The sequence below is a fragment of the Geospiza fortis genome, unplaced genomic scaffold (assembly GCF_000277835.1).
Source record: "Geospiza fortis unplaced genomic scaffold, GeoFor_1.0 scaffold173, whole genome shotgun sequence".
Taxonomy (NCBI): domain Eukaryota; kingdom Metazoa; phylum Chordata; class Aves; order Passeriformes; family Thraupidae; genus Geospiza; species Geospiza fortis.
Window position 1 is genome coordinate 2,948,789 of NW_005054334.1, and position 27,837 is coordinate 2,976,625.

A 27,837-nucleotide genomic window follows, 5' to 3' on the forward strand; every position below is an offset into this window, starting at 1 on the left:
CGTTCTGGTGCTAGATGTGCATAATTTGCATGCAGAGAAGAGTGTGCAGTCCCACCAGCCCCGAGTGCTCTGAAGTTGGCTGATAGTGGCATCAGGGGATGTGACTGCAAAACCTAAGCGTGGCAAAGAAGTGCATAAATCCTTATGGGAAGTTGAGATTTGGCCAGGAAGGCACCGGCTTCCCCCAGGCCCCAGGAAAGACAAAGAGGTGCCCGAGGTGGGTAAGAGGGGGCAAGGGAATGAAAGGAGCTCGGCCCAGCACCAGGAACAGCACAGCGAGCACTCTGCCAGGCTTGTTTAACAAGCTCAGCAGTGTCGCAGCATGATGCTGCCAGTGATGACGGACAACAATCAGGGTTCGACATCAGGGCAGGCAAGCATACCTGTGTGCCCCCGGGAAATGGGAAAGGCAAGGGAAAGCATGGGCTTTGCAGCGGGGAAGAGCAGCTGTAGCTTAAATGGCACAGGGGTCCATGGCTGCACTGGGATCACTGGAGCAGTGGTGGCACAGATAAAAAAGGAAGAGCTCGCAGGCACAAAAAAGGCTGGCACAGGCGTGGCTTAGACACAGGCAATGCGGGGGTTGCAGTCGGGTCTAGCCCCAGCCACATGGAGGAGGTGTGAAAGGAGTCCCATAAGCTCTTGTTCTGTGCTGTTGGACAGCGTGGGTTTCCAACACGTATGGATACACCTCAGTGTAGGTCAGTGGAGCGTACATTGCAATGGCCTCTTTCAGGAGCTCCCTACCCTCACACACCTTACGTGCCCCAGCAGCCTCAGCCCCCTCCCAATTCATGTGCACTTTCCACACTCTGGTATGACAACTCTCCACTCCTCAGAGCCACCTACTTCAGCATACTCCCACTTCCTCATGCTTGCACCACATCCATGTCCATGTGGCAGCATCAGAGGAGCCAGAATAAACATGTAGGGAAGCCCCCACTGCCACCTCAGCTCCAAACAGCCCCTCTTCCCCTCTGCCTTCATCAGTGCCACCACTATTCACTTTTCTGAAGTGCTTTGAAGGAGTAGAAATTTCCTGTCTCTCTCAGCTAAGCATGGCCCATGCATCAAGGCAATTTCAGCTTGCTAGTAGAGTCAGTGCCTCGGTACTGTGCTCAATTGTACCTGCGTGCCTCTTCCCACAAACATCCATTGTGCATTACAGCGGATGAATAATTTAGGCTGAAAGGGGACAAGTGAGAGAGTCTTTTGGGTCTCAGCAAGGCACATGTACAAAGTAGAGTGGAGATGGAGCTGCCTCATTTGGTCAAAGCTAACAGATGCTGCCAAACCTAGAAAAGCCACTATGGCCTGAAGAGCTACTTGGGTTAAAGTACGGTCATGAGGGCAATGTAAAGAGGCCTTTGGACTCAGAATTTCTAATAGGTGCTGAGAGTGACACAGAGGTGTTGTGTGTGGATGGGCAAGGAGGATCTTCATCTCTGAGACACTTAGCTCTGATCTAAGCAGCTGAAGAGAGCCACTAGCAGAAAAGGGAACCATCATCCTAAACTGACCTGCAAACCATCTGCTCCTGTGCTTCAGAAGCATGGAAGTACTATGACTGGCTAAACAAGGGGAAAAGGATTGAGAAAGCGCAGCAAACAGGAGCTGAGTGGGATGCAGATGCGTGTTTGCATGTGCACATCGGTGTTCCTCTCAAACAAATGCCACATCACAGTTTTATGGTGGCATGCAGGGGGACCTGGAAGACACAAACACGGGTCTGTCAGTGCTGCCCTGAGTGAGCCCATCTGCATGGGATAATGCCGGAAGGAGGCAACATGGATAATGTGGCATCACATGTGCAGGAATGTGTGGCCTCTGGTGAGCACCTGTGTGTTGGTGCTGTGCATGTGCCTGCTGTGGGGAGTAGATACCAGGTATGGATGTCTGGGATGTGCATGTGCATCAAGTACTGCAGTGCAGGCTGAGCAGTGACTGTGGGTATGAGTCTGCTCCTTGCTGAAAACACCGGTGCATTTGTGAGGTGTCAGGGGCAGTGGGTCCCTTGCCTTGTGTGTGTGTGGCAGCCTCTACCTCGGTGAGACACTGCTGTCATACTGCACACCTGCAGAGCCTTGGGAAAGCAGTGCAGTGCAGCAGCACAAAACTATGGGAGCATGCATGTACTGGAGAGCACCCCTGGGAGCATCCAGGTTCCAGGGATGGGATCCCCTCTCTGGGTGGAACAGTCCTTCTGGCTCCTGCACTGCCTCTCCTCCCGGACTCCACTTTCCTTTCTCGCCTTCCCTCAGCTCCCCTTGCTCGCTGGCAGCAGCATGCTCTGACCTGGGAACCAACTCCCACTCACCACACTGGGAGGGAACTCCTTTCTTAGCAGTTCCCTGGTATTTTCCCATACTGAGAGCCAGAAAGTGAAGAAAAAACACAGGGCAACCTGAACTGGACCTATTCCCTTTCCATGTCCTTATTCCTCTTAACTGCATTACAAACTCACAGGTTTTCACCCAAACCAACAAACTTCCACCCCAAAACACTACAAAGCAGACTCAGTTCACATCTGAGCCCTGGGCCATCTCAGGCTGACACAGCTCAGGTAGGGCAGCTCAAGGTAACAGAGTTAGGAGAGAGCAGTCGCTGTAGCTGGGAATATGGAGAAGCTCCTGCAGCTGCAGCCATACCTGTCTGACTTTCAGCTCCCCAGCCAGAATCACCCATACCTGGGGTTGGAGTAAGAAATTTCATGCAGGAATTGCAGTCAGCACAGCTCAAACTCACGCTTCTGGAGCCAAAGCAACCGTCCTAGCTGCTTTGTTATTGCTCCTATCAGAAGGCTAAACCTTCAGCCAGATCCCATTTCCAGGGGAACTTGCAGGCTGGGTTCCAAAGCATGGAGCCTGTCCACTTGGAGCACATCCTGAGGCAGTGGGACTTCAGTAGAAGAAAACCCCAAAGACATTTCTTTATTTCTTTAGCCAGTTCTGCAGATCACTACCTCCCTCCCAAACACCCTACCCAGAGCTCTACTATTTGTTCTGAGGCTGATCTAAATTACTCAACTCCCCAAACTGAAATACAAACAACTGGCTTCCATTTCAGGCTTTGCTTTTGCCCTATATCCCACTTCACACCTATTCCCTCCGGAGGACAAAACTAGCACACAGGAGCCACTTGTGAAAATATGCACACCTTCCCTGGAAGGCTCCATGGGCTCCCAGTAAGACCCAGTTTCACCCAGGACCAGAAACATACAGTTTGCCATGAAATGGAGCCTTCACACTTAAGTACCATCTGGTTTTTTCTCAACTGCAGTCCTGAATCTGGGGTATCCCCAAACTTTACTCAATCCCATGCACTGAAAGCCTCACCTCTAAGCTCCATTTTAAACCCTTTGTCTCCAGTTTTTTTCTGAACTCAGCCTTTCACTTTACACATGAGTGTTCTGTACCAAATCCCTTCTCTGATGTTTTCTCCACACCATACAAGACGACAGACTGGGAAAGTCTGGCTGTCTGATCCACTGCCTAGCAGCAGTCACGACCCACAGTGCAGGTCTCCAGGAGGCAGGACAATATTTGCCAGATTTTTTTTTCTTTACAGAGGAGCCCTGCTCACGGCTTAGACAGTTTGGGTGACCTTTTCACTGCTGGCAATCACAACCAGGAAAACAGCCCTCTGTGCTAATATTTAAATGTCCACCATGAAAAGCCCAGAACCAGCCTCAGCACCTGCTGCGGGCTCTCCCCTGTGCAGCACCACAGCATTGCTACTCCAATTCTTCCCTCACGCCGAGGTCTTTCCCTCCAGCCTTGCATCCTTCTCTTCCCTGCTCAGCTTCATGAGCAGCTCCTGCCGATGCTTTTCCCACATCCTGCCCTGCAGCTCTGCCAGCTTTCCAGGCCCCACCAGGCATGCAGAGAGTGAGCCCCTGATTACCATTCAAGCTGGATTCTCATTAGGCTGAAATGCCCCTCCAGGAGATCCATTAACAGTCCATAAGGTTAACTTAATCCAGCCAGTCTTGTGTGGTCTCTGCCCAAATTCCCTATTACATTAACAATCTTGAGCCTTAATTAGCATGTGAGGCAGAGGTGGCATTATTAATGGAGATAATATGGAGCATTAAGAATAAACAGGCCAGGCTGTCTCTCCCCCACCATGCATGCAAATCCTCTTCTGTGCAGAAACAGCATGAGCTTCCCCCATGAGCAGCACATGTGAAGGGCTGGGGTGCCCCAGACCAAAGACAAACCCTGGAGCATATAGCCAGGCTGCTGCAGGAGGATGATGGGGAGGAAATGAGATCCCAGAGTGACCCTTCATCTGCCTGGGAGATGAGGGCCTGATAATGGGAAGGCCACAGTGTGGCAAGTCCCGTGAGGCAAATCCTTGCACCAGGAAGGAGCAGTCATGTCCTTGGCTAACCCAGCCACCCCATATTTCTGGGAGGCTTGGCAAAGCAAGGCCAAGGTTATGTGAGTCTCTGCCCCCCTGCACGTTCAATTCACGCTGCCGTGTGTGTGCACACAGGATAACACCAGGGGTGTATGGCTCAAACACCACGGGCAGGGAGGGGATGTCTGTCCAAAGGGAACAGGCTGCAGGAACTCACTGCAGCTGTGCAAAAGGCTCCTCGTGAGTCTCCTTTCTGACCACTGAGCCTCAGTGCACTGGGAACACAGGACAGGACAGAGGGGCTTCTGTTGAAGGAGAGAAGCAGTCATTTGGGGGACCAGAGAATAAATGATGGGGGTTCCAGCTTGGTGCAGATTGACCATGTGGTGGGGAAGGGACAGGTCCCTTCTGACACAGGCTGGTGACTGGCTGCACAGGTGGCTGCTCAAAAGAGCTTGGTCAGCTCTATTACAGGTGAAGGGTCAGTCTGGGGCAGACCCTCTCCCATGCCAGGAAGAGCCAGCATGTGTTTGAGTAGAGAAGGGAGGACTGGTGCTGCCAGCAGCAAGGGGCTGGGGCAGCAAAGGGTCAGGGATGCACTGAGTATCAGCCAGGAGAAACTGCAAGCCTGACACTTTTTTCTAATACAGGCACTTGCAAAATCATAAGGCAAAACAGGGGAGGAGAGAAGCAGAAGCAGCTAAGCCAAGGAAGCAGAGCCTAATGACAGGACCTCTGGACTGCTAATTCGCTTCCAGCAGCACCCAGCAGGATGGGGGCAAGGAGAGAAGCATGTCTCAGGCACCCACAAGGGCAGGGAATGGCTTCCTGAGTCTGGCTTGTCCCTGAGGTCTGACCCATGCTGTTCCAGTGTGGCTCTGCTGTGCTCAGTGTGTCCCTCCGGGCTTTGCAGCAGGGCTTGCACTGAGAGCAACGATCCCTGAAGCACAGAGTGATATCCCTGTGCCTGGGCCCTGAAGCACTCGGCCAGCGCTAAGTAGCCTTGCTTAGTGAGGAGCAGTGCCTCAGGCTCGGCTCTCTCCCAGGGCCGCATTCAGCATCAGCCCAGCTGCCTTCACATGCCCAGAGGTGCAGCAGAGGCCCTGAGCAGAGCCCAGCTCTTCCACTTTCCAGCACAGCAAGTTCCCACTCCCCCAGGCCCACCAGCCAGCCCCTGCCAAATCCATTTGTCCAATCTTGTGCTTTCTACTAATCCTGTTGAGCCATCCTTTAAGTTGCTCTGAGGCAGAGATAGAAAAATACAAAGATGCCCTAAGAAGCTTCCCCTGACCTTGCTCAATTCAAGATAAAGGGCTATGATTTAAAAAATTACAGTGGGGGTCTGTCACTGATCCATTGAGTGGATTAAAGGGAAACAAACAGAGACACAGGATGCAGCTAGTGCTAGGTGAGCAGACAGGGAGGGGAGAAAGGTTACAACCAGCATGGGGAGGAGACAAAACAAAAGAAAGGACAGAAAATTATAGGGGAGCTAGAAAAATAACTTCTTCCTTGCCATCTCCATACTTGACTATTGGTAGAAAAGCTTTGTACATTCATGATGTCATACAACATCCCACCACCTTTCACAGTCTGTAAGGAAGAGTGAGGCAGCTGTACTCTCCATGGTGTGACCTGGCTGGGGACAGGGTGCTGGGACTGGAGATGAGCTCCTTGCCCTGTCAGAAGCATCCAGTGGGGTACCTGACTGAAATCCCAAGGCACAAGTGCCTGCTAAAGAGATTGTCATCACTGTCTCTCCTTATGAAGTTGTTCAGACTTCTCTTCCTCCACTCCTTCACCCTTCCTTCACACCAGACCTCTCAGCTCATCTCCTGCCCTTCCTGACAGTGCTGTCTCTCACTCTCCCTGCTGCTTGCCCTGGCCCACATCACATCTGGCAGCATCTAAACAGACTTCCCACCACCCATCTCAGTCCCCTACAGCCCTTGACTCAAAGGTTACTCAGAACAATTTTCCTCTGTAGAAAATGTCATAATGTCATAAGGACTAGTGACGGCACCTTCTTCTTTCCCTGTACCCTCCAACATTTGTTGCACCCCACAAGGGCCCTTTAGCCCCTGGCATGAGCCTGTTTCCTCCCCCGAACCTATTCTGTTTGAAGAATAGGTTGAATCACTCACAAGATGGCTGATGTTTCATTTTCATTCTTCTTTTACAGGTATGTTAACCAGAAAAGGAAGCTTAAAGAAGGTGTACACTTCTCATAAAAATGCTGCAAAACTGATAACAGTGAATGAGGAAAAGGCTAAAGTACTCAACAACATTTTTTGTCTCAGTCTTCAATAACAACATTTCTTCCCACACGTCTTGAGTGGATGGACAGCAGGGGATGGGGACTTAGAGAGCAAAGTGCTTCCCACTCCAAGTTCAGGTTCATGAGTACCCGAGGAACCTGAACATACATAAGTCTATGGGCCCTGACAAGATGCATCCCTGAGAGAATTGTCCAATGTAGTTGCCAAGCCACTCTCCAAGATATTTAAAAACTCATGGCAGTAAAATGAAGTTCCAGGTGACTGGGAGAAGGGAAGCACTGTACCCATCTTTAAAAAGGGTAGAAAGGAGAACCCTGGGAATTACCAACCCGTCAGCCTCATTCTGTGCCAGGGAAGATCAGGGAAGATCCCCTTCCTTTTTTTCAAACCTCCTCAGAGCCTGCCCACTTCTGTCTTGACGACCAAGGCACCTTCAGCTGGTTTCAGAATTTTTGCCCAGCTTGTTCAGCTCCTCCTGTACCATGCATGGGCACTGCAGCTGACTGAAACATTTTCACCTGAGTGGGACCTGGTGCAGCTCATTGCTGTGATGTCACTTCCCACCCAGCAATGCCCCATGTCCTGCTGCTAAAAGCTACACCACAGTAGCCAAGAAGGAGGCAGCAGATAGATGCAGAGAGATGAAAGGTGAAGGGATACAGGAAAAGAGACAACAGAGACTGTGAAATGAGACAGGTCTATAACACCACACATGACAAAGGAAGGGCGAGGAAAAGAGGTGTTAACAGCCTCTTCCCACTCAAAGATCAAGGGTCAGGAAATTAAACCAGAAAGTTACAGGTTCAAGACAAACTGCATGTGTGTGCTGCACCACTTCCTACTGTGAGATTCCGAGGATGTTAAAACTTATCTGACCTCAAAAATCAGCAGGACAAATTCAGGGAGGAAATAAATCCACTGAGAACTTAAAGTGCACAACAGATCTTCCAGCACTGGGTCCTTCAAATATGCTGAGGCTGAAAGGGTGTTCAGAGGAAGTGCTGCTACACAGTTGTCCTGCCTATATGCTATTCCCTCTTTCTGCTGCAGCTGGAGATACTGCACTGGAAGGATCACAGACCTGGCTTGATAAGGTCCTTTTTGTATTCCTATGGCTTTCCATAGCTAGGCTGACCCAGAAGTCATGGGGAAGAGTAGCTTTGAGTAACAGTATCATTTTGGTGCATCAGATCATTTTGGAGATGGATGGACAAGGCAGCAAACAACATAGCTCATTCCAAGAAAGATTTTTTTTTTCCCTGACCAAAAGCTGGAAGATGTCAGGTGTCATTTCAACCAGTCATTCCAGTATGGATCCTTGTTGGGAATAAAATCTCTGCTTGAGCCCTAGCTCCCTCAGTGCCTATTTCCAGACTTTTCTAAGACCAAATCCCCTTTCCCTGTGTTGATAAACACAGAACTCTTTAAACAGACCATCTGTAACAGGTCCAACCCCCTTGAATTCCCTTCCATTTCCCTGACCTGTCTATCACACTATTCATGGCAGGCTCTCCACACTAATCCTTTTATTATGATCTCGCTCAATTTTCCTGGCCTATGACTGCAATGAGGAAAAAAGGGAGGGGTATTAATCCTTCTGACCTTGTTGTCCCAATTCTGGGCCATCTGTGACTAGGAATTCCCGAGGAGGGAAGTCTGATCCTCCTGACCCCACTATCAACCCCTTGCTTTGGGAGGTTCAATTTGTACTGTCCTAGAAAGGTGGAAAAGCCCCTTTTCACTTACAGGCACTTCCTATGAGATTGCTTCCTAGACTACCTTTCTAACCAGAGAGGGTGGAGGGAATAATGTCCTCCACCTCCATCAGACTCTGTTTACTTATTCCTCCTGTATCACCTCTCTGCTCCCTCAACAGCACTGTCTGTGGGTTCTTCCCAGCCACAAGACAAGGAATCAATAAAAGGTGAAAGACAATCAAACATCTCTCAGAATTTCCCTGGCAGTGCTGCATAAAAGAGGAGGTCTTGCAGCTCACTCCACTTCCACCACTGGTTGAGTGTAGCCTGTTCCCTCCCCCCCATCCCACCACCATGTTTCCTTGCTGCCAGCGGTTGCATCTTCATGAACCTGCCACACTATTTCATAGATGGTTTGAGCACTCACAGCAGGAAGCTTGCATGTACCCTCAAGAAACAAACATTATCCTCTTTGCTCAACTTCATCCATACCTCTGACTTTGCCCATTTTTGCCACTTTAAACAATCTCCTCCTTTCCTTGGTATTTACAGTCCTCAATACACACAAACTGTTACATATCATCGTTTAGTCAAGCTCTACATATTTTGTTCTTTTAATCTCTCCGCATAAATAGGTATCTTCAGCTCTTTCATAATTTTTATTGCTCTTCTCTGAACTCCCTCCAATTTATCATCCTCCTTCGGCTAGAACAGCACCCAGGCTTGCATGCTAGGTTTTCCAGACTGATCTTACTAAGGCCTTGGAGGTAATATGAATTCAATCTCCCTAGTGCTTCAAGGCTTGATGTTTCTGGGTGTACTCGAGTTTCTGGATGTCAGGAAAGCTGTCTCACTTCGTACAGGTGGCACCAGCCAATACAACTCAGGGCTGTCTCCCCAGGGAGAGGAGGAAGAAGGTTCAAGAGAGGTCGGGAAAAGAAGACACATGGACAGGTGGGACAGATGTCCTGCAGCTGAACAAGGGACACGACTACAAACTCTTTCATGCACACCTCAAGAAGAGACATCAATCCTGGATGTGGAAAAGGTGCATATGTACACACACATAAACACGTGTTCAGTCCACAAATAAACCCCCAGTGACCTGCATCACACACGAGTGCACACAGGAACACACACACAGGGATAATGCCACGAGGCAGGAATGACAGCCCTGTGTGTGGAGACTTTGGGCATGCACATGTAACCTGTGCATACAAGAGGACAGGACAAAGAAAATGGTGCTCTCCCTGCTCACAAACATACATGTTCTCATGCATAAACCAATGCTCCCAGAGGAAAGATAGCAGCTCATGGAGTCCTTATAGTAGCCTAAAAATACACAGGCAGCTCTGACCCATCTGGTCTGCAGATTGAGCCTATGAGCCATGGAAAGAATGAAGACAAACATATGACACCTTGCCTTAAGGCAACTGGTAGCACATGCATCATACTGAGCCAGAGTCTTCATATCTACAGACCCTTCCATAGTGATTACATTATCACCAAAGCTATTCAGAAGTGAGATGAAAGCTGAGGACCACAGAGGGGAAGAAAGGGACTCCCTACAGGACAGTTGTGGCAGAGCTAGGGATCCTGCCTCCTACTCTGTGACCTCCCCTCCCTGAGCCATGTTACTGATGATCCTTCTTCACAAGGGTGTATTCGCTCCATCTCTCTGCTATCAGACATCCAAAGGAGTCAAAAGCACCCACAGTTTCTTGCAAACAGTCTTTCCCCTACAGCTTACCTAAACCAGACAGGTATTAACATTTTGTGAGTGTCAATGTATAGAGAACACAAATTCTTGGCCCCCAGACACAGCTTCTCATTTCTGTGAAATTCATACTGCACTATCAGCTCCCCAGAGCATCACCTGGAAAGAAATTCTGTACTAAAGGGCTGAAAAAGCTGGAGATGCACTCCCCAGGGTGATTGCAGACAAGAAAGAACAGCCCCAGCACATCAGTCAGGTCAGCACAGAATGGGCTTCACCTTCAACAGCAGAATAGACTCACCTGTGGGGATTTGATCCCATGCCTATCTCCATGGCATCTGATGCCATGTGGTGTAGGGCACCATGTAGCCACTGAGACTCCCCACACCAGTGATGCCTGGAGACCTTTAGAGACTCCCTGCAAGTGGCAACATCTAGGGACAAAACCATTAAGTCACTCACCTCAACCTGACTCCTGGTAGCTTGTTTGCCACCTCTTAAAACACCGTGGCAAGAGTGACAACTGCCCTTCCCTCCTTCTGTACCTCAGCTGGTCAGCTGGAACTGGGTTTCCTCTCAGCTTATGAATGTTGAGAAAATGAGGTCATTTCTCCTCAGTGACAGAAAATTATTTGGTGAGGAAAGCAGTTCATCTCAGGCAATGGCTATGTACCCCTGAGCTACCCAGGAGACCCTTAAAGAGGAGGTCAGGGAAAAGCAAGGCACAAAACCAGCACCAGCTGGGGAGCACAGGAAAGTCAGGGCACAAATGCAGTGCTGCTAAAGTGGGGCTGTAACTGCTGCCAGACCAGCTCACCACTGAAGCAAACACAACAGCAGTGCCACAGTCATTGTCACCTCCATAGTGTCAAGCTTGACTCATCTGAGGATTTAAATACAGCACTCATCTGGTTCACAGCTGTGAGAAACTCATCCTGACCCAGCAGAGAGAAAGGGCTGGAGGTGGGTCACAGCCCTGTAGTCTCCTCCCCGAGTTCTGCATTCTCCCCTTCCAGACCACAGAAGGGATTTCAGTGCCCCAGTACCCTGGCAAAAGAGGTGGGTCCCATGTCTGCAGCTTGCCTCTCCTTCAGTAGCTCACTCCATGTCCTCCCTCACCCTCTTCCCACATGGAAAGGCACTGGGGGACACAGAGCTCTCTGCTCCTTCAGAACTGCTCAAGCACCTGCTATAACTCCAGTCTGGGCAATCCTCACCAGCAGAACCTGCAGAGCTACCAGGCAAACTCCAGCTTTCCCCATAGCTGCCAGCAGCCTGGGATCCCTCACTGCTCAGGACAGCTCTGCTCCTCCATGAAGGAGAAAAGCAAAACCACTTCTGTTCCCAGAAAAGGGGATGTTTTGCTGGAACATATTTGCTCTGCACCTAAGCTGCTTCTGTCTGCTCTGGTGCACAGGCATTGGCAAGGGCTGCAAGTGCAAGGGCTGCAAGTGTTTTTTGGGCCATCACATCCCTTCACCAGAGCAAAGCAGCCCTCGTGAGCTCACAAGAGTGTGAGGACAGAGGTGTTCCCTACATGTCCTCTGCCCTCCCTCACACTAATAAAAGAAACAGCTTAGCCCAGGTCCATGCTTACAGGGGACCAAGGGAAAAAAACCCACAGTATTTAGGATGAAGGAGAGAGCAGCCAGGTCTTTCTGCCTCAGCAAATGTGCTGATATTTTCTGACACAGCTGATAAGAGCACGGGGTGGTTTCAACAGGCCCTGATATGACCAGTAGCTTTTTTCCCAGGTGGGCAGAGCTTTTCACCACTCTTCAACAAGGTCAGGTGAGGCAGCTGCACTCTGCCTGGAGCTGCATCTGGCTTCTGACATGACCCAGGCAAGAACAAACACCACGGACATCATCACAGCTACGCTTTCCTCCCTTCTGCCTTCCCTGCAGCTGTTACCTTTCCTATTTTAACTGCAAGCTGCCCCCCAGCAAAACCTCCACCTCTGTATGCCCCCCTTCCCCAAATGCCCTCCCTATCCTCCAAGTGGCCTCTGCCCAACAGCGTAGCTTTGAACCAGTGCAGTGGATCAGACGGCACATTCCCAAATACTCACTTTGCGTGGAGCTGGGGAAGATCAGGAAAGGCCATGCATGCACAGTTCTTCCCTTGGTGTCGTAGTTTTTGATGGGGGAAGAGCAATGAAGGCAGTTTGCTTCATGCCGACAAATCTGCATGCTTTGTGGGATGGGTGCCCTGAAAGCCAGTCTCCCTCCCCAGGGAAAACAATGGCGTGAGGAGGGTGCCAGATGGGGAAGGGACTGGGGGTGGGGGGAAGGTTGGTAGGTCGGGGAAATCAGTGGGATTAAAGTGTCTGCTTCTCACCCCTGGCACTGCATCGGCACCCTTCCACTCCCTGCAGCTTCCTCACTGCTGCTGGTACGGTCTGCACAGAGCAGGGAGGCGAGAGGGGGGCTGTATTTAAATATATTAATAATGCATGTTCCATGCAAATGAAGCTTCCTTTGAATATTACATTAGCGATGCTGTCAGGCTGCGCTTCTTGGGACCCAGGAGTGACGGGATGTGTGGGGACCCGGAAGGGGGGGTGTGGGGAGGTAAGGCTCACCAGAAATTCCCACATACCCCAGCACAGCCTCCTTCCTCCCTCTCCACCCCAGCTCCCCCACATTACACACACTCCCACTCCCTCCCACCTCTCCGTGCATGACAAATTCCTTGGCTCGAAGCATGCAATGCAGCCCGGCTCCCCAGTCCCCAGGCCCAGTGGCATGGGGCTCCCCTCCACTCCCTACATCATCTTTACCCCGCTCCAATCTCAGCAATGCTCTCCCTGCTCCACAGCTTGGTTTATAGCTCTGTGTCTCCAGAGTGGGGAGAAGGGTCCTGCTCTGCAGCCTTTAGGGGGATGGAAGGGGAGCAATTCCTAAGTCCGGCCTGCACCATGGGCGCCCCTTTTGTTTGCACCCACTGTGCTCGTGTGAGCCCAGAGTGGGTGCCAAAGGACCTGTGCCAGATGTATTTGCCCGCAGCATAGGAGCGATGCTTTCCCTGCCCATTACAGACACCCCGTTCATTCCTGGGCGCCAGGGAGGCTGTTTGGTGTCTGTGGACAGCCAGCCCAGCTCTGTGCACACTCGGACGCGGGACACGCACGCGTGTGCTGCATGCACGGTGCAGGGCTGGGGCACACCAGCACACACACGCAAGAGGGCATTACGCACAGCAGCTCCCGAATGTGCTGCCTCCTGCAGTATTAGCTGATTTATGCTGCCTTTCCCCAGCCAGATCCAAGCTCTGGAATGGGAGCAGCGGCAGCTGTGCACTCCTGCCTGTCCTGGGATGAGAATAGGATGTGCCTGTTCGTCTCTCTCCAAAGCAGGAAGATCCTTATGCATAAAAATGTGGGCATGCTTTCTCTGGTGGAATAAATGGGCATGCAGACACCCTGCAGGCAGTACATCTACACTTACATATGCATTGGAGTAGCTGTCCTGGGCCCCTACATAAATACCCGGCTCCCACCACCAGCACAGACACATTCACACACCCGACAGACACCACGCAATGACTTTTCTGCAGCTAGCCAGTCTCCCAGCAAAGCAGTGTAAGAGCAGAGCAGAGATTTACTCACTCCCTTGCATGCAAACCAGACGAATATTCACACACCACACAACGGACAGACACACAGACACAGACCAACCACTGTCCGCAGAGGCTCCCCTGCAAAGTTTGCAGAGAGACAGGGAACAGGGGGCTGAGGGATGAGACTGACTCCTTCTCTGTCCCATAACTGCAGGCAATACACAGAGAGGTCTGTCTGTCTGTACATGCACATGTGTGCATGGGGGGGGAGGGTATATACACACACCTATAGCTACACTCATGGATATACACATGAACTCACACAGATCATATATTCACATCTATTCACACATATCTACATTTACAGATACATGTATACATACATACATATATCACCTCCTTTTGCAAGGTCCGAATAGATGCAGACGGGTCAAACCCAGCTGTGTGCAGCAAGCCCTGAACCTATTCATCATCCTGATCCTAAGCAGAGCACACGCACACACACACACACACACGGTGAAGGGGAGACCCGTCTCCAAGCATCTCTCCCTCCCTCCCTCCCTCCCATCACCCCATGTAGGCATAATCTCCCCCCCCACAGACACACACACCCTGGGCCACTTCCTCATCTCCTCTGCACTCACCCCTCGCCTTCATCCTTGGATCAGAGGCATCCAACCCCCAGGGAGTGCGTGCACAAGCTGGAGGAAAAGGGCAGTCCATGCATCCTGCCCTTCTCCCCCTTTTCCAATCTCAGCTGCTTCTCCAAGAGGCAACAGGGACGGCAGCCGGGAGCCGAGGACACGCGAGACAGCAGCACAAGGATTGCACACAAAAACGTGTCACACACACGCACACACACACGTACCTGCTTCTGGAGGGGTGACTGCTCCCAGCTTCCATACGGGGCATGACAGAGACGAAGTGGAGGCACAAAAGACCCCGGTCCTCGAGCAACTTGCAGCCCTGCAGATGTGTTTGTGCGGGGGGGGTGTCCCCCACTGGTGTCACCTCTCGGAGCTGTAGCGTTCCCTGCCCCGCAGCTGGCTCATTCCCGGCCGCACCTAGGCAGCGCTCCCAGCCATGCACACGCGCGAGCACGACAGGCGGGGATGGAGCAGCAGTCCAGGGAGGGCACGCACAGCCGGAGGATTTGCTGCCTTCGCCGCATCCGCATCACTGGGGGAAGAAGGCAGAAAGGGCTGTATTGGCATTTAAAACGCAAGTGATTAATTCGCCACAGGCTCGGCTGATAGGGCTCAGGGACCAGAGCCGGCGGCACTGCTTCTCCTGGCTGGGAAGGCTCTGACAGGCAAAGGACCCTCTCCCATGGAGCCAGTTCCGAGCTCTCCTCGCCTGCACAGCCACTGCTCCGGTGCAGGCGGAAAGGGGTGGGCCTCCACCGGAGACATGAGCACACGCATGCAACAGCTGCTGGGAACTGCACACACACGCACAAACACACACACAGACACAATTCCCCACAACAGCTGCTCGGGAGCTACACACAACACAAAACAGCTTCCCGGGAATACACACAAACAACAGCTGCTGGGGAATCACACACACACAGAGGCTACAGCTTCTCAGGATTAAGTCACCCACATGAAAATACAACAGCTTCTAGGAACCACATAGGTACAAGCAACAGCTGCTGAGGAGCTACACACACACACACACACAGGGATGCATACAACAGCTGTACGCCTACTGACACAAGTACGTGCAACAGCCATGGGAAACTACACCTGGATACAAGCCCCTGTGTTATTTGCTAAAGAAATTGACACATAAAAAACGTAACAGGAGGTGGAGAAAACCTTTCATCCACACACAAGCACATGCATGTGACTGCTCTGGGGACATCGTCTATCACACACCTCCTCAAATCACCACCACAGAAACACAACAGTTCCTCAGGCAGCTCCTGGAGCCACATACCCTCATGTATGTCTGGAAGACCTTCCACCTCCCTCTCCCCAAACCCACACGTGCCATGACCAATGGAGATCTTGCTCACAGTCAGAAACAAGCATCCATGTGCACCAAGTGTTGGGGACTCAGCCACAGCTTGGCCCCCAAATACTTCACACAGGCAATAACTGCTAGGAAAGCACATTACCAAACACAGGGTCACTCTTAAGAAATTACTCCCCAGTTCCTTGACAGAAAGCAGAAGCACACCTGACAGACATAAATAATCCCTGCACAGACAAGCAAGACCACAGCTGAAGGGACACAATGCACCCCTCACACTCAGCACAGCAGTGGAGGGACTGCCTGGCTCACTCAGAGACATGCACACATGCAACAGCTGAAGAAACTTAGGGACATTGGATGGGAGCTGGCTTCCTGGGATGTACAATCCAGCCTCCTGCTATTCCAGGCAACCACATCATACAGTCTTGCTCAGAAATGTCTCAAGGTCCATCTGAATACTGTGAGACTATTTGCTTCCTGCTCAGAAGCTACGTTGAAATTAAAAGCCTGCCCCAACATCTGCATTTACCCAGGCCCAATTCAACCCCACATGTTCCTGGGCCAGCTGGCCACATTCTTCACCTGGGCATGCATAGAGGTTGCAAGAACAAATGGAAGTGCCAGACACCTCCTGCCCCCCTGCTTCACACAAACATAACACACGTGCAACAGCTGGATGAAGACCTTCCCCTCAACATAAATACCAACATGCTTGCAACAGCTTCTAGGTAAACAGATATCTAAGCCTGCCACCATCAGTACTCACATGCACTCAGGTACAGAATATACAAACATGTGTAACCCCTAATGGCAGACTAATGATTTTCTTCATGCAGTCCAGAAATTGAAGAAGAATTAGGCTGACACACTCACACACCACTGCAAGGAGCACTGCTATTAAATTTATTATATCAATGGCATGAAACTGCAGCAGGGGAGGTTTAGGTTGGATATTAGGAAAAGATTTTTCACCCAGAGGGTGGTTGACACTTGAACAGAGTGCCCCACGAAGTGGTCACAGCACCAGCCTGACAGAGTTCCAGAGGCATTTGAGGAATACTGTGAGCCACATCATGTGATTTTTGGGTTGTCTTGTGCAGAACCAGGAGCTGGACCCAATGTTTCTTGTGGATCCCTTCCAATTCAGGATATTCTATTCTATTCTATTCTATTCTATTCTATTCTATTCTATTCTATATTGGGACACCCATTGCCTCTGAAGAAGCTCACCTGTGGCCCACCTCCCCATCCTTCCAGTTAATAAATGAGCACAGAGCAATGTAATTGCCCCATCTGTCTCATGCCTGCAGCTTCATAGAAGGAAGGTGAGCTCTTTTGACCCCCCCGCATGAGGGGTCATGCATAATCATCTCATGTAAATCCAACCCCAGCAAGCAGAGGAGTGCCCCTAATCTTCTCACAGGCCTACAAAAGGCTCATGGACAGAACACCAAACCAATAAACCTCTGCATGGGGAGGCAAACAATAATTAGCCCCAAGGGAGTGAGCTGCCTCCCTCAAAACACAGGCAAGCACAAAGGACCCATCTACAGAACAAGGCCCAGGATCACACACATCAGCTGCATAGCATGAAGAAACAAATTGGCCCACTAGATACAAGTCATCAATCCTTTTGAAAATGACACATAGGAAGCTTGCTGTGCCCTCTTGTACTCCAAACCTGCAAGCCTAAGTGGGAAAAATCACCCAGACACAAAAATACACACAAAGACCCACACACTCCTCAGGCAGATGGGCATGCAGCTCTGAGGACACTTCTGGATGTTCCCTGGACCATCTGTAGACATCTGTTCCCAGTGGATTAAATGCCAAAACTACTCACACCTCCCAGAATCAGAGAAGGAAGCTTCTCTTGGCAACTACAGACTCAAATTTCCTTGCCTTTATCACTTTGGGGTGTTATGACTGTGGGGTGTTCCCTCCAAAGCTCTTTTGAAGCTAAAAGCTAAAAGAACATAGACTTGCTTCCATCTCTCTCTACTTCCTCCAAGGACAGACAGTATCTAATTTTGGAGGGTGTTGAAGTAGGAGAAAAGGTTTCCAACTCCAAATTAATGCAGGATTTGTTCCTGCTTGAGTTCCTCCAGGATCATCTTGCAGTCTGTTTGTGATGAGTCTCCCAGAGGCTCTCCTGCTGGCACACATCCCTTCAGGACTCAGAAGGGCTAGGGCAGGATCCTTGTACAACCAGGGCTTCTTCTGGGGGTCAAATGGTATTTGCTCATACTCCCACTGACCCAGGAGCAATACTTAACTCCGGCAGAACAGAAGTGCCCCAAGAGACAAGCAGAGGCAAGTACCACATTTCCAGCAGTGTGGGACATTTGGGTCCTCAATCTGATTCAAAGCCAGTCCCTCCATGCCTATTTGTCCCATTGCAGATGATCTGGAGAGTACAGAAGCTCACCCCCATGTTTATTTTGCAGAGGCTCTGACCTTGCCAAAAGCCCTGGAAAGACTCTGTTGTTTTTTACTTCACAAATAATAAAAAAAAAGTCACTGAGAGAGGAAAAAAAACCTCCTAAGGACGTCATAGATACTTTAAGTCAGCTGCAGAGGTGCCTCATTCCCTATGTCCGGCAGTACAGAAAAAGAATCACCTTTTAATTCTTTGGTGCCGATGTCTTTGAGACCACTACCTACAGTCAGGCCTGACCTCTCTGCCCCCTTAATGGGGATGAAAACAGCCCCAAAAAACACTTTGGTTTATACCTTTCTGCTGAGTGCCTGCTCTATTGGGCTGCCACATCCTCTATGACTGGAGATGCTGTTAGGGGTGAACAAGGGAGCTGACCTTATTAGAGCAATTCCCTAGTGTTTTTCCAACATATGCCAGGGAGTTGTTAAGTCCTAGAACAGCCCAGAATCTGGGAATCACAAAAGTGATGATAAAACTGATTTTTTAACCCTCTGTGCCCTGCCTGGGGATTAGCAGTTCGGTGGGGATGGTACCTACACTCCACGTAAGGAGTAGGGGCGGGGAGTGCAGCCAGCCATCCCCCTCTCACCCATCACCCTGTGCCGTTTATCCCCAGCAGGAGGGGAGGGCCGGGCAGGGAAGGCAGCCACGCAGTCTCCTGCATTACCTGCGGTGTGCTGCCAGGGAAGGGAGCCTCGCTGGCATTGCTTCCAGCTTACCGAGCCGGCAGATCAGCCCTTCTCCCTCTCTGTCTCTTCCCCTGCCCATCTGCCTGTCTCCCACTGGAGCACAAGTGGGTCCCACGGATGGGGAAAACAGGCCAAGGGAGAAGGCTGGGCTCTGCCCTAGTTGCAGTCAGAATCTCTCCGCTGATCTATACTGCGGTGAGCAGTGACAGATTGATTTTACAGCTCTGCTTGGAGCCGGCCGCTGGCCCTGGGCTGTGGATGAATCAGCTTTCTCTGGTCCTTGGCTTTTATTTCATTATTTTACTGCAACCTCGCTCACAGGCAGCTAAAGAGGGAGCGACAGGGAGAAACATGAAGTTGGCAGATTTCCTTCCCTGCTCTTGTGCTCCCAGCCTCCCAGCCTGGCTTTGGGACTCCAGGAGGAGGGAGGGAATGGATTGTTTTCCAGGAACTGACATCTATCAGGAATAAAGACATGAAGATCCTTCTGCACGGGCAGATGCATGTTGCAGTGGCTGTGGGAGACAGCAAGGACTGCGCAGGCACTGCACAGCATGAACGGCTCCTGCTCTGCTGTGACAATGACTCAATCCTTGCCAAATGGAGGGGGGCCCAGTTTTCAATGCAAGGTACAGCATGTTTGGAAATAACAATGCACTCAATCCATGACTGCATTGGACACTAACCTGCTTACAGACTCCAGCATGGAAGTGATTCCAGGTTCTCTTCTTATATCTGTGGACGTAGAGGAGGGGGCAAGGGCTGTACCCTGCTGTCCCCAAGAGGTCCTAGAGCAGACACAAGGTTCTCCTGGAATAAGGTAGCACCTCTAGGTATGAAATTGACTTTCTTCCCTCTCCTGGCTGTGGTTGCTCAGAGAAAGCTAGTTCTAACTCTCCTGGTTCTAGCACTGTCAAGAAGAGCAACAGTGAACTCAAGCAAGGATAGAGCAACAAAATCAAAGGGCAGAAAGGTGTTGGGTTTTTCCAGCTCTGACCTGGAACTACAGTGGGACAGCTCAAGCCAGACTGTTGAAGCAGTCTGGAAATAGAAGAGCAGAGAACAGAGGGACCAACCAAAGTGCAACAAATGTTCCTCTCCACACCCCCAACATCCCAGGAGTGAATAGGAGCAAATATCTGCTCTATCAGACTTGCTTCTGAAAAAATCTCTTTGTCAGAACTGAAGATCTACTCAGAGGGCCCCTCACCTGTGCTGGCACCTGCTCTGTAAAAGGAGAAATAGCCAAAGGAATCCAAAACCAGTTTGGCCTGCTCCAACCTTCTTCCCACACGCTCATGTCCCAAGGGGGCTTCACATCACAATGGGTGGTACTTCCATTGCAATGGATTCAGGACACCCCGGAGCTTTCTCCTGCCTTATTCCAGAGCTCTCCAGCAATACAGACCATCCAGGGAAGGAGTGTTCCTCAGAGGACAAATGTCTGAAGACAGACAGCTAAAACATTGTGTCATTGGGCTCCCTCAAGCTCACACATATCCTTTCTCTCCACCTGCCCCAGCACAAGCATCAGAGAGTGGCCTTGAAGGTGGCCAGCACAGCTCAAACCATCAGAAGGCAAGGGCCTTTTGATCTACAAAGATCAAGGTGTGGGAGGGGAAGGGAGGGGAATCAAGACAGGAAAAGCAGGAGAGGCTTCCCAGTGGTCTGTCCCAGCAAGAGGGACGGAGACAGCAAAGTCCATCTCATCCATTTTGTGTAATCTTTTAATCTCTTGGTTTTTAATCTTTCACATCAAAAATGAGACACATCATTAAGAGTAGAAGAAATCCCAGTTGGAAGGGAGATGGGGATGGTGAAGGAGACAAAAAGTCCTCTTGCTTCTAAGTCTTCTGCTTTGTTCCGTTTCTCTATGTCTCTCTCTCCCCTCCTTCCTTTTTCCTCCCTGCTTACAAGCAATGATATAGGTGACCCGACAGACACAGAACACACTGGGGGCCTCAGCAGCTGGAGGAAGTGCAGTGCCATGGCCTAGGTGTGGTGCAGGTCAGGCCCTCCCTTGGTGGCACTCTGTGGTGACACACAGGCACAAGGCTCAGTGTGCCAGTTCCTCTTGAAAAGCCCTTCTGCAGCCAGAGAGACAAACAGCAAACATTGCCAGCCAGGTGTCCTCTTGTCAGAGACAGGGTGACCTGTAGAAGCCAGTCCACCCGTCATCAGGAGAGGAGAGACAAGTTTTTGGAGGGCAAAGGAGGACCTGGTGGCACTGACTGACTTGTCCCACAGCCTCAGGCTGGGCACTCCACATCTCAGCTTCTCCCATCTGTCCAATCCTGTGGATAACAATCCTCACCTCAGAGGGTGACTGAAAGAGGTTAATGAATTAACATTTGTAAAAGCTTTAGATAAAAGGCTAAGGATTATTACTGTTGTTATGCATGGAAACAACTCCTAACTCCCATCTCCTCCCTCCTTCCAGCCTGGGGGATCATCTGACACAGATCCTGCCACACAGGAGCTCCCCCAGAGATGGAATTACAGGGAGCGGGCTGCAGGCTGCCAGAGACACTAATCAGGGGAAGACAAATTGGGGCCACTCCATCAACCAGCAACGTGCTGGGCTGTGGGGCCAAGAGCCTCTCCACTCACTCTCTAATGACTGGTGACAGGTCCATGCCGCTCCCGTCAAAGCTCACCAGGAAAAGGCTGCTGACTCCTGACCAAACACTGCCCTTTCAAGGCTGTCGACCGACCCAAGATAGATGCACAAGGATTTGCTTTAAGGAAAGCTTGATCCCCAAAGGAAACTTCTGGGCTGCTGGCTTGCAGCAAGATTCAGGAACAGGCCAGACAGACATTCCAATCACAGGCATAGGAAGAGACTAGCTGGGATCAGATTTCAGTATCTTAAACCTTGAGCAAAATGTTTTCTAGGCTAGGGATGAGAAGTAATTCAAAGCAGAAGTCTTACCATTATACTTCTCTCCCTTACACACAAATATAACCTCAAGGGAGAAAAGCCCTCCCTAACTTGCCTGCTATAAATACACCAAACCACTTAAAATGGCTACGTTAAAAGAGAGCTGGTAATTTGATAGTGGTCTCCACTTAATTAGATTAGGCTCTTCTTGAACTCAAGGGCTGAAAGCAGCTGATCCTCCTTTCTTTTTCAGTATTATCCCGTCAACTGCCACGCAGAAAATTATTGTAGACACCCATGTCTTGGGCAGCTGGATCTCCAACCACATCTGTGGCACAAAGTGCAGAGCTCCAGGTCCCAGGAGAGAGTGGCTGCACCAGCACAGTGCCCTGTCTGGGCTGCTCAGCAGTGCTGGAAGCAAACAGTGCTGTGCACAGGTGGTGACAAAGTTCTTCTGTCACATCTGGGGCACAAATCAGCCTCTCTGCACTGCAAGGGGTGGGAATTACACTTGAGCTAGGCAAACAGCACAGTCAGTCCCCCCTGCAACAGGAGGCCAGAGGACAGCACTACCTTGGACTTCTCATGAGACTAGAGCATTTGTTAATAAACCATATACGCAGACAGAATCTTTCTTAAAGTACCTTGTTGGTCTGACTTCTCACTTAGAAGGAAATAAGTGACCTGTTTGTAGGGTACTGGAGCTAGTTGCTAGGGTCTGTACTTGATCATCATTGATAATAAGACAGAAAGTCACTTGGAAGGGAGAGGCAAAGCTGTTCTGGCCTTAGGACAGTGACTTGACTTCATCAGCTCTTGGGATTTGCCAAGCCCCCCCAGCAATGCAGTCAGCCAGTCATTACCTTTCTCCCTGGAGTCCAATCCAGTTCTCATTCAAACTGAGAATAATTGTGGCACTGCTGTTAAACTGCTGCATTGGACTGATGTCCTCCCTATCCGGGTCTTCCAACCTTTGCTCAGTGAACTTTATTCTGTCCCTAGCAGGGCTGTATTCTGCTCCCTCCACAAAACACCTCCAGATCTGGAGAATTAAAATTGCCAAACCTTTTGCTCTCCTTCAAGAGTGGAGGAAGTTTGTTTTAACAACACACAATTTTCTATTCAGAATGTTCTTAATTAATAATAAAATATGTGTCGGGTTGTTTTGTTGCATTGTTTTGGTTTTTTTTTTAATCCTCCTTTTTTTGTTAGTTATTCAGTTCGATTTTTTATTTTACCTCGTTAATGTAGTGGTGATTTAGATGCAGTTTCCTCTCTCTGCTGCTCTTAATGAGTCGTCAGCTTTATTCACTCTCACCCGCATCCTCATGGGAGCATGCTTTGATTTTCTAGTGGGTGCATGAAAACACAGATTAAAGCAATTAGACAGAAATAATCTTAGGGAAAGGGGAAAGAGATCCAGAGCACCTAATTATACCATTTTAATCAAGATACAATTATGCAGAGACTTTTATAGATTATAAATTAACCAAACTCCAAAGGCAGAAAAAATATCATTTTAAATATGGTTCATTATGCTTGTTGTTTCTGTCTTGTGAGCTCTCTCAAACTGGACTTTAGGATTCATTTAGAAAAAAATCTGGACAGAGCTGTGCAGAAACGGAGTAGAAATAGACTTAGAAGACCCTGCTTGCTAGGAACAGGGTCTGGGAATGGCCTCTGAGGGAAGGTGGGGAGCCACAGCACGTTTCTCACTCACTGATCTCATCAGCATTTTCACAGTGAGTATGTGCACCTGCTGGTCAGCCAGGCTGACTGAAGGCCTCCAGCCACCTGCATGGCTCAGGTAAAGAAAGCCCCAGTTCATGTCTGGGTCTTGCTTTGCCCGAAAAAGCTGTGCCAAGCTGCCGGTGAAGGACTGTGGGTACTGTAGTCTAAGGAGCAATTTTCCAAGCTACAAACATTCCAATTAGAAACACAGTGAGTGGGCAAACAAAACACATCAGGCTGGATGTGTTTTCTTCTGAACCCTGGAGGAACTTAAGCCAGCTGCTCCAGATTTATAGCTGCTCCAGATTTATTGCAGCAAAACCACAAGGCACTCAGGCTCTCAGAGCACGTAGGAAGGTGCTCTGCTCCTGCCATCTCTGCAGAGGAGACAGGGAGACCCCCACCCCCTCAGAACTCCAGGGAATCCCAGTTTCTCACGTAGCTGTCATACTGACTTTATGATGGGGAAGGTGTCCAGACCTTGGGCAGAAGCAGGAGGCCAACTCAGGCACCTCTGGCTCTGTGGCTGCAGCCCAGTGACGTCTGAGGCATCCTGCTGGTCACTTGTGCTGGTGAGCACAGCTCCAGCCATCCATCCCTCCTGCACTGCGTGTGGCCGTCCTTGAGCTGCTTCCAGGTGAGGAGGAGACAGGAGAGGGCTCACCGCAGTGATCCTCGGCTTCCTGAGAGGTTTGCCAAGTCTCCTGAAAGGTTTTGCTGCACTGCGGCCTGTGCAAAACACTTCTCCAGAAGAGTGTGCTGCCAGGCACCTCTCACAGGGGCATCTCAACCCACCAGGGCTTGTCTCCATGGCCATGGCCACCCATGCCATGAGTAGCAGGGCTGAAATGACTCCTGTCTTCTCCATTCAGGGCCGTGCTGTCATTTGCCCAGGACCAGCCTTGACCATTTCCCAGCTGCGAGTCAGTCCTGCTGACACTGTCTGCGAGGTGAGCATGGCTGGGATGTGCCCAGAGCTGGTCTGCCACACTGACATCACCAGGACAGGCAGCTGGGAAAGGAAGGGATTGATGGGTCCTACTATGGAGCCTGAGGCTCCAGGGAGTGAAAGACAGCTGCCCTTTCACTCAGCTGCCCTGTGCCAGAGCCATGCCACTGCCTTGGTGGGGAAAACCCTGGGCTGTATGTACTCTATCCCCCATCCATGTCTGTGTCCGAGTGAGCTGATGGAGACAGACATGGGAGATTCCTAGGACTTCTCTCCCTTGCATCCTCCTCACCCATTTTCTCCTTCCCCCTCCGGTAGGGATGAAAACACGGCTTGCAAGGCTGTTGCACTTCATCATCATCGCCTCCTTCAGCCAGGGCAGAGCCCCTCAGGGCCATAGGGTTTCGGGGCCGGCCCCGCTTCCCTCAGAGGGCTCGGCCTGAGCGGTGGTATCGGAGTGCCCTCTGCTGGCCCCATGGCCGGACTATCTGGCCGGCCCAGGCCTCGCACACCCCGCAGCAGCCCGGGAGAGCTGGGTCTCGGCCTGCCCCCACCGTGCCCCGACATCCCTGCCATGGTGGGCACACTGCAGCCCACAGGAGCCAGCCCACGGGCAGCACGGAGCCCTGCCCGTGCTGGGCCAGAGCCCCAGGGGAGCCGGCATGGTGGGGAAGGGGGGCAGAAATGACTGCAAGTCAGCAATTGCTCTCCTGCTTACCAAGGGCTACAGAGGCGATGCAGGGACTCCCAGTGACCTGTGGGATATGTGCCCCGTTCCGTGGAAGGAACAGTCTGTCCCCTCCTCCTTAGCCCCAAGAGGCAAGAAAATGAGTTGCGGTGAAAGGAGCAGAGGAAGAGCACTCTCTCTCCCTTCAGGCTTGGTGCCATTCAAATGGTTGACACTGTGAATGAGTCTCCACAGAGCTGGGGCAAAACATCCTGAGCATTTACCTGTTTCAGGTGGTTGGGATCTTCCGTCACACTGGGATGTGTGTGCATCTTATTCTCTTATTCCTCATGCCAAATTTTCCTGCAGAGCTCCCCTAGATAACTCCCAGTGTTTTGACTATGCCAACCTTCCATGGTGAAACTGGCAGGGAAGACTGGAATCATTCTGCCTGGACCCAGGACACCAGGATTTGGACCCACCTGTGGATTCCTGAGTTATGCTAAGCAAGCTCCCAAGACTGAGTATGCAGAGTGGGGGTCTGAAGTCCCTGTGGATCGATGCTGATCTACACCAGCAGAAAACATGCTGTTTCTGGCCTCTGGAGCTAAGGTGACATTGAGCTGCTCTCAGGAGTGGAGAAAAGGAGAGAGTGAGATGGCAATCCAAGGAGCTCAGGTCCCTGTGTGGAGCTGGTCACTAGGTGCTTCAGCACAAAAGCCATTCAAGCAGGGATCACACTCATCTGACAGATACGAGGTGAGCTAATTAGCAGTGCTCTTCTCAGGCTCCTTCCAAGCTCAGGTGCTACAGAAATGCTGAATACCAGGTCTAGGTACTATTCAGGGCAATTGTTAGTTGGAAAGAGGTAATGGAGAATGGTTATCCAGGAAGATGACTTGAGTTTGGGTCTGGGGGTGTGTTGAGGTATTTGGGGGTCTGTGAGGGAGAGGTGCAGTGAGGTGCTGAACATGCCAGTATGAGCAGGCCTGACAGAGCAGAGAGGACTCCCAGAGGAGCCCTGGAGGAGAATCCCTGAGGAGAAATTTCCTCCCACATGTCATGGGTAGGCAGCTGAGCCCTGCATGCTCTTCCATCAGGAACTGCCCTTTATAAATATTACAGAACACTGACAGCAAAAAAAAAAAAAAAAGCATATGCAGTGGAAGGAGGTTTTTTTAATGAAGAAAAAAAGGTGTCCTGCAGTCTCATCAAGGGGAGCAGTGCTGCATCCTGCACTGGAAGAAAACATTCAAATTGCTTAGATATGCAGTACATCAAAAGACTTCATCATGGGACTAACACAAAGTGTTGCCACCCTCACTGGGACTGCTTGTGGTCTTGAAATGCCATGCATGGCAGCTCTCTGCCAGGGAAGGAGTATGAGTGGATAGCATTCTTTCCTGGCCTTCATTAGAGTAATGTAAAAAATAAGCTGACAGCATCCAAGGTGAAGTAAAAACTTCCCTTTCCCTCAGCTTTTCATTAAGCACTGCTGAAACCACTGCCCTCTCTCCCTGTCTGATAGTCATCTAAATGTTGAGCCACAGACAATGAGGAGCCACCCTCTGCTCCTATTAACCCAAAGTATTGGAAGGATTGCAGGGCAGAAAAACCACTTTGCCTGGTAGAAATGTAAATGTCACTTTACAGAGGACAACTACAATTTGACAGAAAATCCACTGCCTCTTCCAAATGCTTTGTGAGCTTTTTTGGATGCCATGCCATGGCTTGTTGAGCAAGCAAGGTGGAATACAACTGCTATTTTTCCAGACCCATCCACTCAATCTCCATCTGCAGTCCATTTATCTGTCACTGGATGGGCCTGTCACTGCCACGAGGGCTCCCATTTTTAAAAAGCACCAAAAACAGTGAAAGACAGCCAAGACCTCCTCACCAGACAAATTCAGATCCGTAAGATATTGGCATGGATCCCATTCTCCATGATCCCCTGGCTAAATCCCAACCAGAGTGGTGTCAGACTGGGAGTTCCCTGGGCTCCTCTAAATGAAAATTATTTTCTGCAACTGAAATTGAGATCCCATTATCCCACACTGGATCACTTCCAAGTAGCACAGAAGCCTTCAGCCTGTTTTCTCACCCACTAGGTACCAGCTCCTACCAAGTAAGTCAATACCCTCTCCTGTTGTCCTGCAGCAGTGCTGGGCAACAGCTACAGGGACATCTCAGGGTTTGCAAAGCTACCAGGGGGAAGAAGCCTGTGATTATTCCTGTGCCATCAAAACTAGACCTTCAGAAGAAGAGCTGAGAGATAGAAATCCGCACTGAAGTCCTGGAACAAGCCCTGACTACAAAGCTCTGCAAGCTTCTTTTCCTCAATGTCTCTATGGTCTTCTGCCCCATTCCCAGCCTGGTCATTCTGTGTTGGCACAGACCATGTGAGAAACAAAACCCAGAATTATTCTAAGATATAAGAAATTCTTTTTATCAGAGCTCTACCCAATCCACCCATCCATTAGTCAGTGACTCCCACTGTCTGCCAGACTGTTTTAATTCCTTTTCTGTGAACGCTTCCTGCCTTCACCACCCTGGAAGTTCCTCCTTAGATCAGGTGGAAGGCATGGGGCAGTGTGTGAAATAGTTAACTCCCCTGCTGAGGATGCCAAGCTCCATCAGCCGTACCAGGGTTCCAAAAAAATAAGAACACTCCAGGTATTTTGCACTCCAGGGCACAGAGGGCTCTCAGAGAAACTCAGTGTGGAAATAACCACAGAGAAATTACCAGGAGAGCGAAAAAGAGATATAAAAAGGAAAGCAGGAAAATGCACACATTTGAGGGCAGGGAAAGCAAAAGAGCAATGTGGAGAGGCAGAGCAGCAGAAAGTGAGAAGATAAAATGATATCCGCAGAGACCTGGCTATAG

The 27,837-nt window shown here is 50.4% G+C and overlaps 1 long non-coding RNA gene across 1 annotated transcript in view; it reads right to left on the minus strand.

Annotated features, from left to right (window-relative positions):
* Positions 1-15,006, minus strand: part of LOC115947966 — a 49,506-nt gene extending 34,500 nt beyond the window's left edge. Inside the window, exon 1 of the long non-coding RNA XR_004081822.1 lies at positions 14,485-15,006. This is a non-coding gene — a long non-coding RNA (uncharacterized LOC115947966). The remainder of the gene's footprint in view (positions 1-14,484) is intronic.
* Positions 15,007-27,837: the final 12,831 nt, after the last annotated feature.